Source organism: Cibotium barometz, chromosome 46 (genome assembly GCF_041138505.1).
Source record: "Cibotium barometz isolate CiBa-2024 chromosome 46, ASM4113850v1, whole genome shotgun sequence".
NCBI classification, from domain to species: domain Eukaryota; kingdom Viridiplantae; phylum Streptophyta; class Polypodiopsida; order Cyatheales; family Cibotiaceae; genus Cibotium; species Cibotium barometz.
Genome location: NC_141091.1, coordinates 26,677,268 through 26,690,389, shown reverse-complemented (window position 1 = coordinate 26,690,389; position 13,122 = coordinate 26,677,268).

The window sequence follows — 13,122 nt, the reverse complement described above, 5'->3', positions numbered from 1 at the left end:
CCAGAGCAGAGTTCTGGACCCAGGTTATGGATGCATTGCCAGAGGCCGCACATTGGTGTGTCAGGGGAGACTTCAACATGCTTGAGGACCCGGCCGATAGGGTGGGAGGCAGTCATGTTACAGTGCACGGCACGGAGCTTGCAGCTTGGGACCGGTTTTGCATGTCACTGAGGATCACTGATGCATGGCAGCATGGGGCCTTCTCCCACTCTCAGGACAGTCTTAGTTTCTCTCGGTCGGATCGCCGGCAGGGAGGGACTAATCTATCACAGATTGATCGCTTTTATGTGGGCGACTGGTTAGGGGAGTGAGGGGGCTCCGTCGGCATTCTCGCTCTGGCACCTCATTTTCAGATCATGCGCCAGTTATTTTGACATTGGAGGAGAGGACACGGGAGCCCAGCTTGCAGTTGAGGATCCCAGAGAGGGTACTTGCAGATCCCAGTCTCATTGAGGACATTGAGAGGATCTGGCATGATAGTCAGTGCTCTGACCAGGATGCAGCAGGCCAGTGTGCCCAGGGACTTATCGAGCTTAGCTCTTTTCTGCACGCTGCAGCTTTGACACGGCTGGGAGAGATTCACGAGCGGGAGCATCGGCTGAGACGCAGCCTTGCTTCGTTATAGCGCCTTCAGGAGCAGCAGCCTGCATGTGAGTGGGTGGCGTCACAGCTGAGCCAGGCACGCCAGGAGGTTAGAGAGGCAGAGGAGCAGAGACATGAGTTTTACTATCGTCGCCAGGCCTCTCAGTGGACGCAGCTTGGTGATAGAGTGACTGGGGAGTTTTTTGAGATCACTGGACCCCGCCATGCTCGAGCACGAGTCCGTCAGCTTGGTAGACCGGATGGATCGGTAGCTACTGAGCCCGAGGAGATCAGAGCCATTGCCACTTTGGGATTGCCCTCAGGCGCAGCAGATTTGGCTGGGGATGCTGCGTATTCTGGCCCCCCTCTCCCCAGAGGGTATGTTTACGTGGGGTGCCGCTGCTTGGTCGACTTCGTCAAGGCCTGCTATGGGCTATGAGATGGAGCAGGACAGTCAGGCCATCAGATTCATTAGGGGCCAGCCTCGCCTGATTCCGGCACCGGATTTCTCGTCCGCCAGCTGGACACAGGAGAGGGATTTACGATGGGAGCTCCTCAGCAGCCTCACCATCTGGTTCACCTGGAGGGCCCGGTGTTTCACGGCCTTTGAGAGGAGACTGGAGCCACCAGCAGAGACTGTACGGGGGATTTGGCAGGAGTTGATCCACACCCTGCGAGGACAGTATGACCGCATCCGGGGGCGGATGAGGCGATCTTACGGCGCCAGGCTTTTCACACCACCTGGCGCGCAGAGGCCCCTTCTACACCTTACACACGGGATCCCCCCATTGGCATTACAGGCCACCTGTTTGGCTCTTCCCCCCCCTATTGTATGATTTAGCCCTCAGTCCTCTGTACTGATGCTTGTATTTTGCAGCACCTAGGGAGAGCCTCCCGGGCTGCCTTGCTGTATTCACTGCTCTGTTTCTCTTATGAGCAGGAGAGATCTTTTGTAGCCCTACGGGCGTTTTTTATTTAACTAATGAAAGGATCTTTTCTCGGGAAAAAAAAAGAGTCGGCTCTAACTCAAAGGCATCGAGATAAAGCTGCAAAACCTGAGGTGAATCTGTTAAGTCACCTTCCTCCATCCACTTCGCATCCATCGGTGAATAGTTCTTGAACTTCACAAGATAGCGACGGGAAACTTTACCTCGTACCTTTCTTTCCTTATGTGCCAGTATCTGCTCTGGAATAAGAACCTCATCAAGTTCTTCAACTTCCGGCTGAGCCTCATCTGATATATCCTCAGGCACATCCCCACGGAAAGGTCTAAGGAGACTCACGTGAAAAGCATTGTGAATCTTCCAGTGATATGGTAGCTTCAAGCGATAGGCTACCTCACCAATCTTTTCCAATACCTGAAAAGGCCCATAATAACGCATGCTCAACTTAGGGAATAAGCGCTCTTTACCCTTCATCTTCTTGAGTCTAGCCTTTTCAAAGCGCAAAAGAACCCAATCACCCAATGCAAACTCTAAAGCACGTCTGTGACGGTCTGCGGCTTTCTTTTGATTCTGCTGAGTTTTCTGGAGTGCCAACTTAACTCTCTGATAAGCTTCATCCATGTTTTCCACATACTGATCAGCCTCAAAGATCTTATCCTTTGTGTGCAAAATGGGTGGTACCTTCTTCCCTCCTTCCACAATCTCAAAAGGCGCCTTGCCTCTTGAGGTATGAACGGTGTTATTATATGCAAACTCCACCAAAGGAAGATACTTTTCCCATTGTTGCTTGTGCTCTGACACACAACACTTAAGATCTAACACTGTAGAGTTAGCCTCTTCCGATTGACCATCTGTTTGTGGATGAAATGAAGATGAAAACTTGAGAGTTGTACCCATGTTGTCAAACAACCCTCTCCAGAACAAACTTGTCATCCATGGATCACGGTCACTAATGATAGACGTAGGCAAGCCATGATACTTGAAGATGTTCGCCATGAACAACTTCACCATATGATCAACTTTGATCGTCTTACGCACGGGAATGAAATGAGCCTACTTACTGAACCTGCATATGATAGTCCAAATGCCATCATTGCCCATTTGTGTCCGTGGAAGATCAAATATAAAATCCATGGCAATGCTCTCCCAAGGTCTATCTAGAATAGATAAAGGTCAATTTCAGCAAAATACCGTATGTACTGCCTGTAATAGGAACACAATCCCAAAAAGCTGCGTACATCATGCACGGTCCTCAAATCTGGCCAATTAAGAATTGCTTCCACCTTCGATGGATCCATACGGACTCCATCCTTAGACACAATATGCCCCAAGAAATGTATCTCTTGCAAGAAGAACTCACTCTTCTTGCCATTAATAACCAGCCTATGATTCCGGAGTTCTGCAAACACAATGGCCAAATGCCTTCTATGCAAGGTTGGATCAAAACGTACGTACGGATCCAATCCGTACCGTACATCCGTACCGTACGGGGATCCGTACGTACGGATCGATCCGTACGCCCTTTTTTTTTTCCCCCTCCCCCCCCCTCTTTGCTTGCCTGCCGACGATAAACGTTTCGCCTGCGATAGCGTCTGGACTCTGTACGGCGCACACCTTCCGGTAAGGGCCTTCACAGTCACACTCTCTCTCTCTCACTATCGCCGTCGGTACTCTCATTTTCCCCACCCCGTTTTCCCCACCCACCCTTGCTCAGGCCCCCAACATAACTCTCTCTCTCTCTCTCTCTCTCTCTCTCTCTCTCTCTCTCTCTCTCTCTCTCAGAGCCTTAGCCCATCCTCTGTGGACCGTGCATAGAGCTCTCAGCCTCTCTCTCCTTCAAGTCTCTCTCTCTCTCTCTCTCTCTCTCTCTCTCTCTCTCTCTCTCTCTCTCTCTCAGCTGAGCTGCCCACTAAATATTATGCATTGCATGATTGCTGAATCTTGATTGAAATTGTATGGCATTGTGCATTGAATTTGTCAGAGCAATCATGCATTGACTTGTGATTCTAATTTCTCACTTTTGAATTAGTAGGTTTTTTGATATAGACCCTAGCCAGCTAAAATAGCCTTGGCTGTCCACACATGTCCAGACTCCCTTGAACCACTCAACTCCCCCTAGTCCTACCCATGTTCTGATACTAATCCCCCCTTTTGGAAGATTTTTTATCCTTGAAAAAAAAGGTAGGATATTGGGTCGTCTTGAGAGAACTAACGTCCTCCCAAGTTGAACCTTCTTCCAGTCTATCCTTCTACTTAATTAGACATTGTTGTCTAATTCTACGACGAGTCCACTTCTCTTGAAAATCCAAGATGCGCTTTGGCTTGTGTGGTAACAGGAGGTTTAATTAAATCTACAAGAACACTTGTATCCACCACATTGGCATCTTCGCCTAGTCGTTTTTGCAAATGACTAACATGAAAAACTAGGTGAACCTTGGAATGTTCTGGCAGAGCTAACTTGTAGGCAAATTCACCTACATTCTTAAGTATTATGAAAGGTCCACAATACCTCAACAATAAATTTGGAACTTTGCCTATCCTCAAAGTTTCTAAACTTGGGGGAACCTTGAGAAATACTTGGTCACCTTTCTCAAATGTGACCACTCTGCGGTCTTTGTCCGCATAATGCTTGTAAATAACGATCTCGGGCCCTTTTAACATTTTCCTTAGAGATCTTCAGCATATCATGATGATCTTGTAGAAAATATTTAACCTTTTGAATTATTTCAGTAGCTAAGCTCACAGCTACTAGAAATTGGGGTTGAAACCTGTACATAAGCATGAAAGGACTAAAGCTTGTAGTAGCGACATGCTTCGCACTATTGTAATCTTTCCAATTCATTTGCCGTTTATTGATATATTCTCTTAGCATATCCTCAAGTACTTAGTTGATCCTTTCTATCTGACCATCACTCTAGGGGTGGTCAGCCATGCTCATACTGAGCATTGTGTCCAACCTTTTGAACACTACTCTCCAGAAGTGACTATTAAACTTATGATCTCTATCATTGACTATTAAACTTATGATCTCTATCACTGACTATATTGGCTAGCAGCCCATAGAGTCGCTAGATATTCTCAATTAAAAGCCAAGCTAACTCTGACGTTTTCACTGTGGTTTTAGTCGGAATAAACTGAGACATCTTGGTCAACCTGCCACTACAACCCAAATGGCATGGTTGTAGGTAGACCTATAATAAAATCCATAGAGATGCTTTCCCACTTACCATCAGGGATCTCTAATGGTTATAACAGTGCTCACCTATCTTAAGATGCTCAACCTTATTGACTTGGCATTTTTGACAATGAAAAACATATTCTTGGGCGTCCCTGTGAAGTCCACGCCAATAGAACTGCCTTCTCACTAAGGCATAGGTCTTCCTAATTCCAGGATGACCTCCACTTGGACTATCATGACACTCATAAAGTATTTGGTCCCTAACCAGTGTCGGAGTCCGAGGGTACACACACTTTTCCTTTGTGTAACAAGTATCCATAATCAATGGAAAAATTCTTCCAACTATTAAGCTCGTCCCTAGAACGAGAAGAGCTGGGTGTGGAACTATCATTTGCACTCGCCTACTGCGGAGTGGGAGGGATCCCTGGCATGTAACAACTTTCCACACCTGTGCATATGGCTGATCATGTTTGCACTTGCCTTTGAGTGAATCTAAAAATTCACTTTTCAACTCCGTGAAACTCATGAGTTGACTTGAGGCATGTGACTTAAGGTATCAACCACGACATTATATCGGCCCTTGCGATACCTTAATTGAAAGTCAAATTCTTGTAGGATTTTTGTCCACCGATTTCCACACTTGTGTATATGACTGATCATGTTCGCACTTGCCTTTGAATGAATCTAAAAATTCCATTTTCAACTCCGTGAATCTCAACGAGTTGACTTGAGGCATGCGACTTAAGGCATCAACCATGACATTGTATCGGCCCCCCTTGCGCGGCCCCCCTTGCGATACCTTAATTGAAAGTCCAATTCTTGGAGGATTTTTGCCCACCGAGCTTTACAACCTTTCAAATCAGTTTGAATTGTTTTACGCTCTCATGATCAAAAATAATCTCAAACTTAGTACCATAGAGATAATGTCTCCACTTGCCTAGAGCATAAATGATGGCATAAAGCTCATGCTCATACGTAGAATAATCCCGCTAAGCTCTATCCAACTTCTTACTCTCAAAAGCTACCGGCCTTCCTCCTTGAAGAAGCATAACACTAACTGTATGGTCACTACCATCCGTTTCAACCACAAATGGTTAATTAGGATCTACTATTGCCAAGGCAGATGCTGTAGCTATGGCAACCTTAAGACGATCGAAACTTTGTTTTTAGTCAGCACCCCAAACAAAGTTGTGACCCTTAGAGTTTAATTGGTCCATCATTGGAACCGCTAACTTAGTATAATCCTGGATGAATGTACGATAGCATCCTGCCAACCCAAGGAATATCTATAATTTCTCCAAATTGGTTGGATGAGGCCACTTAAGGATTGCCTCCACTTTTGCAAGATCTATATGATTTTCCTCTGTCGAGATTATGTGACCCAAATAATGGATCTCTGAGGCAAAGAACTAAAGTGCATTTTGCCTTAGCAAGTCAAATACTAATCATAAGTGTTGCAAATTCTCTTCCTTGGTGTGACTAAAGATCAAAATATTATCAAGAAATACTACAGTGAATCGACCAAGATACGGACGTAAGACGATATCCATAAGCATCATAAACATAGTTGGAGCATTAGTTAGGCCAAATGGAATAACTAAAAACTCATGATGCTGCCCAAATCTGGTACAAAAAGCTGTCTTAGGCACATCCTCCATGCGGATTTGAACTTGACGGTAGCCCGACCTTAAGTTAACCTTGCTAAAGTATCGCGCATCTTGCTGTTGATCAAAAAGCTCATCAACTCGCAGTAATGTTATTCTTTATCGTGATTGCATTCAAACCACGATAGTCCTCACATAAATGCATAGAACCATCTTTCTTATTCACCAATAAAATTGGTGACACCCATGGCGAATTGCTCGGCCTAATGTGAAGCCCATGGCGAGGTAGTAGCAAGCTGACACTCTACCTCACTAGCTTCACTAGCGCTAAGCCTATACAGAGGCTTCTAGACTAGTTTTGCATCCCTTGAGAAATTTAATGGCATGATGGACATTGCGCTCAAGGGGCAAACGAGACGGCAAGTTGCTTGTAAACACATCATGAAATTCATGTATAAGACTTCACAAAGAATTATAAACTTGTTGAGTGAGCTTAGGAAAAATGTGAGTTTGTACATAATTATGCATAGCATTATGTTTTCACATATGACATAATTGAGAGATTTAATACTCAAATTGGAATTAAAATCACCATCACTAGCATCATCATGTGACAAAACTAAAGGACACATGTAACATAGAAAGAGATTTTTTATTTCATGAGCATGTACAAGGCGGTCCACTTCAGCAAAACAAATGAGTGGAGATGGGGGCACATCACGTTCACCTTGCAAACGAACTTGTTTACCATTGACCTCAAAATCAAAAGTATTATCTAAGGTCTTGAAATGTGTGTGCCCACTGCAGACACTGTGGCTTGGGCGATGGCCGGCTGCTGCTGCTGCTGGGCGACAACCACAGCCATTGTGCAACGGCTGAACATGTTGCGTGCTGGGACAGCTGGTTGCCTATAGAGATGCACCGTGGCCGCCTGCCTGCTGTGTGCCGGCTGCTATTGAAGCACCGTATATGATGGCTGTTGTACTACTTGTGACAGCGTTGTGTGTAGTTTTTTGGGAACCTCCGACTCAACTTGTACATGTGTACATGAGTGTTGTTCGTGTTGTGGTGAAGTCATGGGAGCACCCATTGACTCAGTGTGGGCGTTGTGGATGCGGCAGTCAGGCTTCTGGCTTTGATGGAAGTGAATATGCAGGAAAATGGTGAAATTCTGAGAGTGTCGCTTGTCAGGAGCGTGCTCGGCTGAAGGCAGTATCAGTTGTTCGATGGCTCGTATTTGTGCGCGGCTTTTTGATACGTGTGGGCACGTCAAAATACAAGGGCATCGAAGCTGTGTTTGAAGGTGTATGGAAGCTTGGGCCATAAATATTGGTGTGGATAGTATGCTTGAGCTTCAATGTGAAAGCAATATGGGTGGCCAATTTTCAAGATTAAATAAATTAGGAAAAATAAAAGTGGCCTTATTTCTGGAAGGTGGCGTGGAAGATCAAGTGGGCCGCCAGCTGGGGTGCTTCTGGAACCTGCAGGCGCAGCTGGAAGGGTAGGGGGCCACCGAGTTATGTGGGAGAGGAAAGAGACTCTCTGGGGGTTCTGAGGCGAGGGGAGAGCGCAGCTGGAAGCTGCGAGAGGATAGCAGCAGTGGGGGCCTCTCAGTGTTTGTGAGGAGCATGCAGGCGTGAGTGCTGAAGAGCCGACGTGTGGGCTCGCGTGTGGGGGCCCTGGGAGCGAAGAGAAGACGCCGGGTGTGTTATGGTGTGAGGCTGCAGGAAGCGCAGCCAGCGCAGCTGGGCGCAGAGAAGGACTGAGAAGGAGCCTTGAGTTTTGAAGAGGTGGGGGCCGCAGGGTGTAGCGGGGACTGTGGAGCTGGAAGAGGAGCCGACGGGAGGCCGCCGGGTGTGTTGAGTGGAGGACTGCAGCAGCCAGGTGGCAGCTGGGAGCAGACGAAGGAGAGGAGCTGGAGGGGAGCCCTGTGCAGGCGTCTCTGGCGAGTGGGAGCTGACGGGGAAGAGAGACCCCCAGATGTGTTATGTGGGAGCTGCTGCAGACGGCGCAGCATGGGTTTGAAAGGAGGGGTGGCTAGCTGGGGAGCGCCGCCTGTGTGAATTTGGTTGGGAGCAGTGGGCGAAGGCTGCCGTGTTGTGTGTTCTGGGGAGAGGCAGGTGCAAGATGAAGCTAGAGGGGGCCTCATAGCTGCTGGTGTAAGGCGCTGCAGGGAAGCGCAGAGGAGGGAGACGACCAGGAGTGCAAGGGAGTAGGACTGGGGGCTCTGAGGAGCTGCAGAGAAGAGCAACGGGGGGCAGGAGGCCACCGCTGTGTGCATGCCTGACAAGAAGACAGTGAGGTCGCCTGGTGTTTTGTGTGTAGCTGCAGCTGCAGGCGCAGCTTGGGCGTGTGGAGATGGCAAGGAGCCGGCAGAAAGGAGGCCACCGCTGTGTGTTCGTGGGTAGTTGCTGAGCAGGCGCAGCTTGGGCTCTGAGACGGGAGGAGCTGACGGGGAAGAAGCGAGTTGCTGTGAAGACTGGTGTGGCTGGTGCCAGAGTGGAGTGAAGTTGACAAGCAAGAGGGGCGCAGGCTTGGTGGGCCTTTGGTATTGTGTGGTTTGGGCTGGTTATTGGGATGGTGACCAGATGAGATGATGACTGGTTTTATCCTTTGAGGACCAGCAGTGTGCTGGTGGTGCAGCAGAGGAACCTTCAACTGAGGTGCAGAGCAGAGAACGAGAAGGGCTGCTGCAGAGAAGCAAGAGCGAAGGGATTTGGAGCGACCAGGAGCTGGAGCAGGCTGTTTGCGAGCGGGTGCTTGGTGTAGCTGGTGTCTGGGATATCTTGGGATATCCAACTCTGTAAAGGTCAAGGTCTGTTTTGAAATATGAGTCTTGTTCATGCTCTTTGGTCTGGTGTTCTGGTGTGTTTGCATGCGTGTGTGGAAGTGTGGCATGCTATAAGGGCGTAGACAGCTCTACTGCTTCCGTGCCATCACTTTTTGGTGCCTCCACAGAGGAGCAGATTTCCTCTGGATTGTGAAAGGGAACAGGGGCTGTGTGAAGAGAGATTTGGAGATGGCTCAGGATTTTCCGGAGTATTGGGGATTGCCACAGGAAAATGCAACCAGGTTTCTGGAGAAGATGGAGTTTACGGCTTTGATGAAAGACAGGGCAACCCCGGAGATCCTTTCTCGGATTTTGGCTTATTGCTTGCAGGGTAATGCAAAAGTATGGCTGCAGATGTTTGTGACTGCACACAGGAATGTTCATCGACAGGATCCTGAGTACCGTGTAGTCAGAGCTGCCTTTTTGGCACGGTTTGTCCATGTGAAGAGTCCGAATGAAGTGTGGAAGGAGTTGTGTAACATTCAGCAGAAGGATGGTCAGGATGTGGATCAGTATCTGATAGAGTTTGGTAGACTGTGGAGTATGTGGTGTGAGGCTCTGATTCCTGAAGTACCCCCGCAGATGATAAAGAGGGAGCGATTTGTGGCAGGTCTGGAGCCAACGATCCGTCTGAAGGTGGAGCTGAAGAACCTGAATAGCTTTGAGGAGGCTGTCAGAGTAGCTCGAGAGAAGGAGTGGAAGGTGAAGCGTCTCAGGCAGATGGGAATGCGGGAAGAGCCGAAGAGGTTTGTGAAGGTGCCACAGATTGAGAGTATGCATCCTGGAAGAAAAACTGCTGTTGTTCTTAGACAGGAGGACTCATTGAAGAGGGAGGTTCATGATGCAGTGGAGCTCATGAAGTCTTTAAGTATGAATTGGATAGAGTCTGCAGGAAGAGGAAGAGGCATAGGTGTCATGGGAAGGAAGCCTGATGCATCATCTGGTTTTGGAGGAAATTCAGTAGATATTGGAAGAGGGAAAGGGTATCTGTGTGATGTGCAATGCCGGAATTGTGGTGAGTGGGGTCATATGAGTCCGCAATGTGAGAGACCAGCCAAAGCTAATGGTGGCATATATCAATTGTCTTGGGGAATGAGTGATAGGGTGAGTGGCCCTAATATGCAGGTGAAGGATACAATCCAGCCCAGTGTTTGTGAGGTCCATGAGGTCACATTTGGAGAGCAGGGTATGGGACAGGTTAGCCTGTTGGAAAAGGAGAAGGATGAGGTTTCTGGAATCAGCCCTGAAGAGCCTTCAGAAGGTGAGGAAGAGAAGGATGGAAGTATTGATGATGCTGTGGATTGTGAGCAGGTGCCAGTACTTCAGCCAGTCAAGGTGGAGTGTGATGATCAAGGTGTCACAGATGAAGATGCTGTGGATGGAGCCCATGTGGATGATCCGGGTGATGAGTTGGATATTGCAGCCTGTGGTGGTGAGAGTGTGGATGGTGAGCTGGACAGTGTACTGGACAGTGCACTGGATGATCTATTGGAGTTGGCTTCCTTGGAGAAGAGTGCTTGCATGCCAGTTGAGCAGCAGGAAGAGAGTGATGGTGTGACTGATGGTGAGCTGGATGCTCCTTTGGTTGATGGTGTGATGGATTCTGGAGGTGTGGATGCTGATCAAAAGGTGTGTGTTCCTTGTCATGCCCAAGAGAATGAGTTGGTGGTTGTGAGTGGTGAGGATGCATGTGAGACTATTGTTGTTGGTCAGGGGGACCAAGATGCTTTGCCTGGGGGTTTGGGGAGCTTAGACTTGGTAGGGATGCCTGTGCAAGATGTGGAGAATCTTGCAGGATCGCCAATGGTCTTGAAGCTGGAGAAACTGCAGGAAAGCGACAACGATGAGTCTACAGTGCATGAGGTTGCTGTGTGTGATGTTGATGGGCTGAAGGGAAGTGAGTGTATGGTGGACACACCGCATGTGGATGCTCAGCATATGGATGAGCAGTTTGGTTATAGTTTGGGTCTGGCAGGTTGCCCAGAGGAAGGGTTGGAAGCCAGTGATGTGGGCTGCAAGTTGGATTGCGACCATGAGATGGAAGTTGATGATGAGATATGTGTTATTTCGGTATTTGACTATGAGTGGGGGTCAGATGTGTCCGAGGGGAGTAAAGGTGAGGAATGGATGTTACCATTACCAGGTTATGTGAGCTGGTCTGGAGAAAGAAGTGCAACAGTGGATGGTGATGAGGCCATATTTGAAGAGCCAAGGGGGTTGCTGGAAGTAGAAGGTTATGACAGGGTGTATCAATGGCTGTTTGATGAAGGAGAATGCTTAAAGGACTGGAAGGAAGATGCACCGAGGTTTCTGTTTGATCCAGGGGGATAAGTAGTTTCTGATTGAGCAGCTGCTGGACATAAATGTCTCAGCAGAAGAAAGGGGGTTGCTAAATATGTGTGTAGTTTTTTGGGAACCTCCGACTCAACTTGTACATGTGTACATGAGTGTTGTTCGTGTTGTGGTGAAGTCATGGGAGCACCCATTGACTCAGTGTGGGCGTTGTGGATGCGGCAGTCAGGCTTCTGGCTTTGATGGAAGTGAATATGCAGGAAAATGGTGAAATTCTGAGAGTGTCGCTTGTCAGGAGCGTGCTCGGCTGAAGGCAGTATCAGTTGTTCGATGGCTCGTATTTGTGCGCGGCTTTTTGATACGTGTGGGCACGTCAAAATACAAGGGCATCGAAGCTGTGTTTGAAGGTGTATGGAAGCTTGGGCCATAAATATTGGTGTGGATAGTATGCTTGAGCTTCAATGTGAAAGCAATATGGGTGGCCAATTTTCAAGATTAAATAAATTAGGAAAAATAAAAGTGGCCTTATTTCTGGAAGGTGGCGTGGAAGATCAAGTGGGCCGCCAGCTGGGGTGCTTCTGGAACCTGCAGGCGCAGCTGGAAGGGTAGGGGGCCACCGAGTTATGTGGGAGAGGAAAGAGACTCTCTGGGGGTTCTGAGGCGAGGGGAGAGCGCAGCTGGAAGCTGCGAGAGGATAGCAGCAGTGGGGGCCTCTCAGTGTTTGTGAGGAGCATGCAGGCGTGAGTGCTGAAGAGCCGACGTGTGGGCTCGCGTGTGGGGGCCCTGGGAGCGAAGAGAAGACGCCGGGTGTGTTATGGTGTGAGGCTGCAGGAAGCGCAGCCAGCGCAGCTGGGCGCAGAGAAGGACTGAGAAGGAGCCTTGAGTTTTGAAGAGGTGGGGGCCGCAGGGTGTAGCGGGGACTGTGGAGCTGGAAGAGGAGCCGACGGGAGGCCGCCGGGTGTGTTGAGTGGAGGACTGCAGCAGCCAGGTGGCAGCTGGGAGCAGACGAAGGAGAGGAGCTGGAGGGGAGCCCTGTGCAGGCGTCTCTGGCGAGTGGGAGCTGACGGGGAAGAGAGACCCCCAGATGTGTTATGTGGGAGCTGCTGCAGACGGCGCAGCATGGGTTTGAAAGGAGGGGTGGCTAGCTGGGGAGCGCCGCCTGTGTGAATTTGGTTGGGAGCAGTGGGCGAAGGCTGCCGTGTTGTGTGTTCTGGGGAGAGGCAGGTGCAAGATGAAGCTAGAGGGGGCCTCATAGCTGCTGGTGTAAGGCGCTGCAGGGAAGCGCAGAGGAGGGAGACGACCAGGAGTGCAAGGGAGTAGGACTGGGGGCTCTGAGGAGCTGCAGAGAAGAGCAACGGGGGGCAGGAGGCCACCGCTGTGTGCATGCCTGACAAGAAGACAGTGAGGTCGCCTGGTGTTTTGTGTGTAGCTGCAGCTGCAGGCGCAGCTTGGGCGTGTGGAGATGGCAAGGAGCCGGCAGAAAGGAGGCCACCGCTGTGTGTTCGTGGGTAGTTGCTGAGCAGGCGCAGCTTGGGCTCTGAGACGGGAGGAGCTGACGGGGAAGAAGCGAGTTGCTGTGAAGACTGGTGTGGCTGGTGCCAGAGTGGAGTGAAGTTGACAAGCAAGAGGGGCGCAGGCTTGGTGGGCCTTTGGTATTGTGTGGTTTGGGCTGGTTATTGGGATGGTGACCAG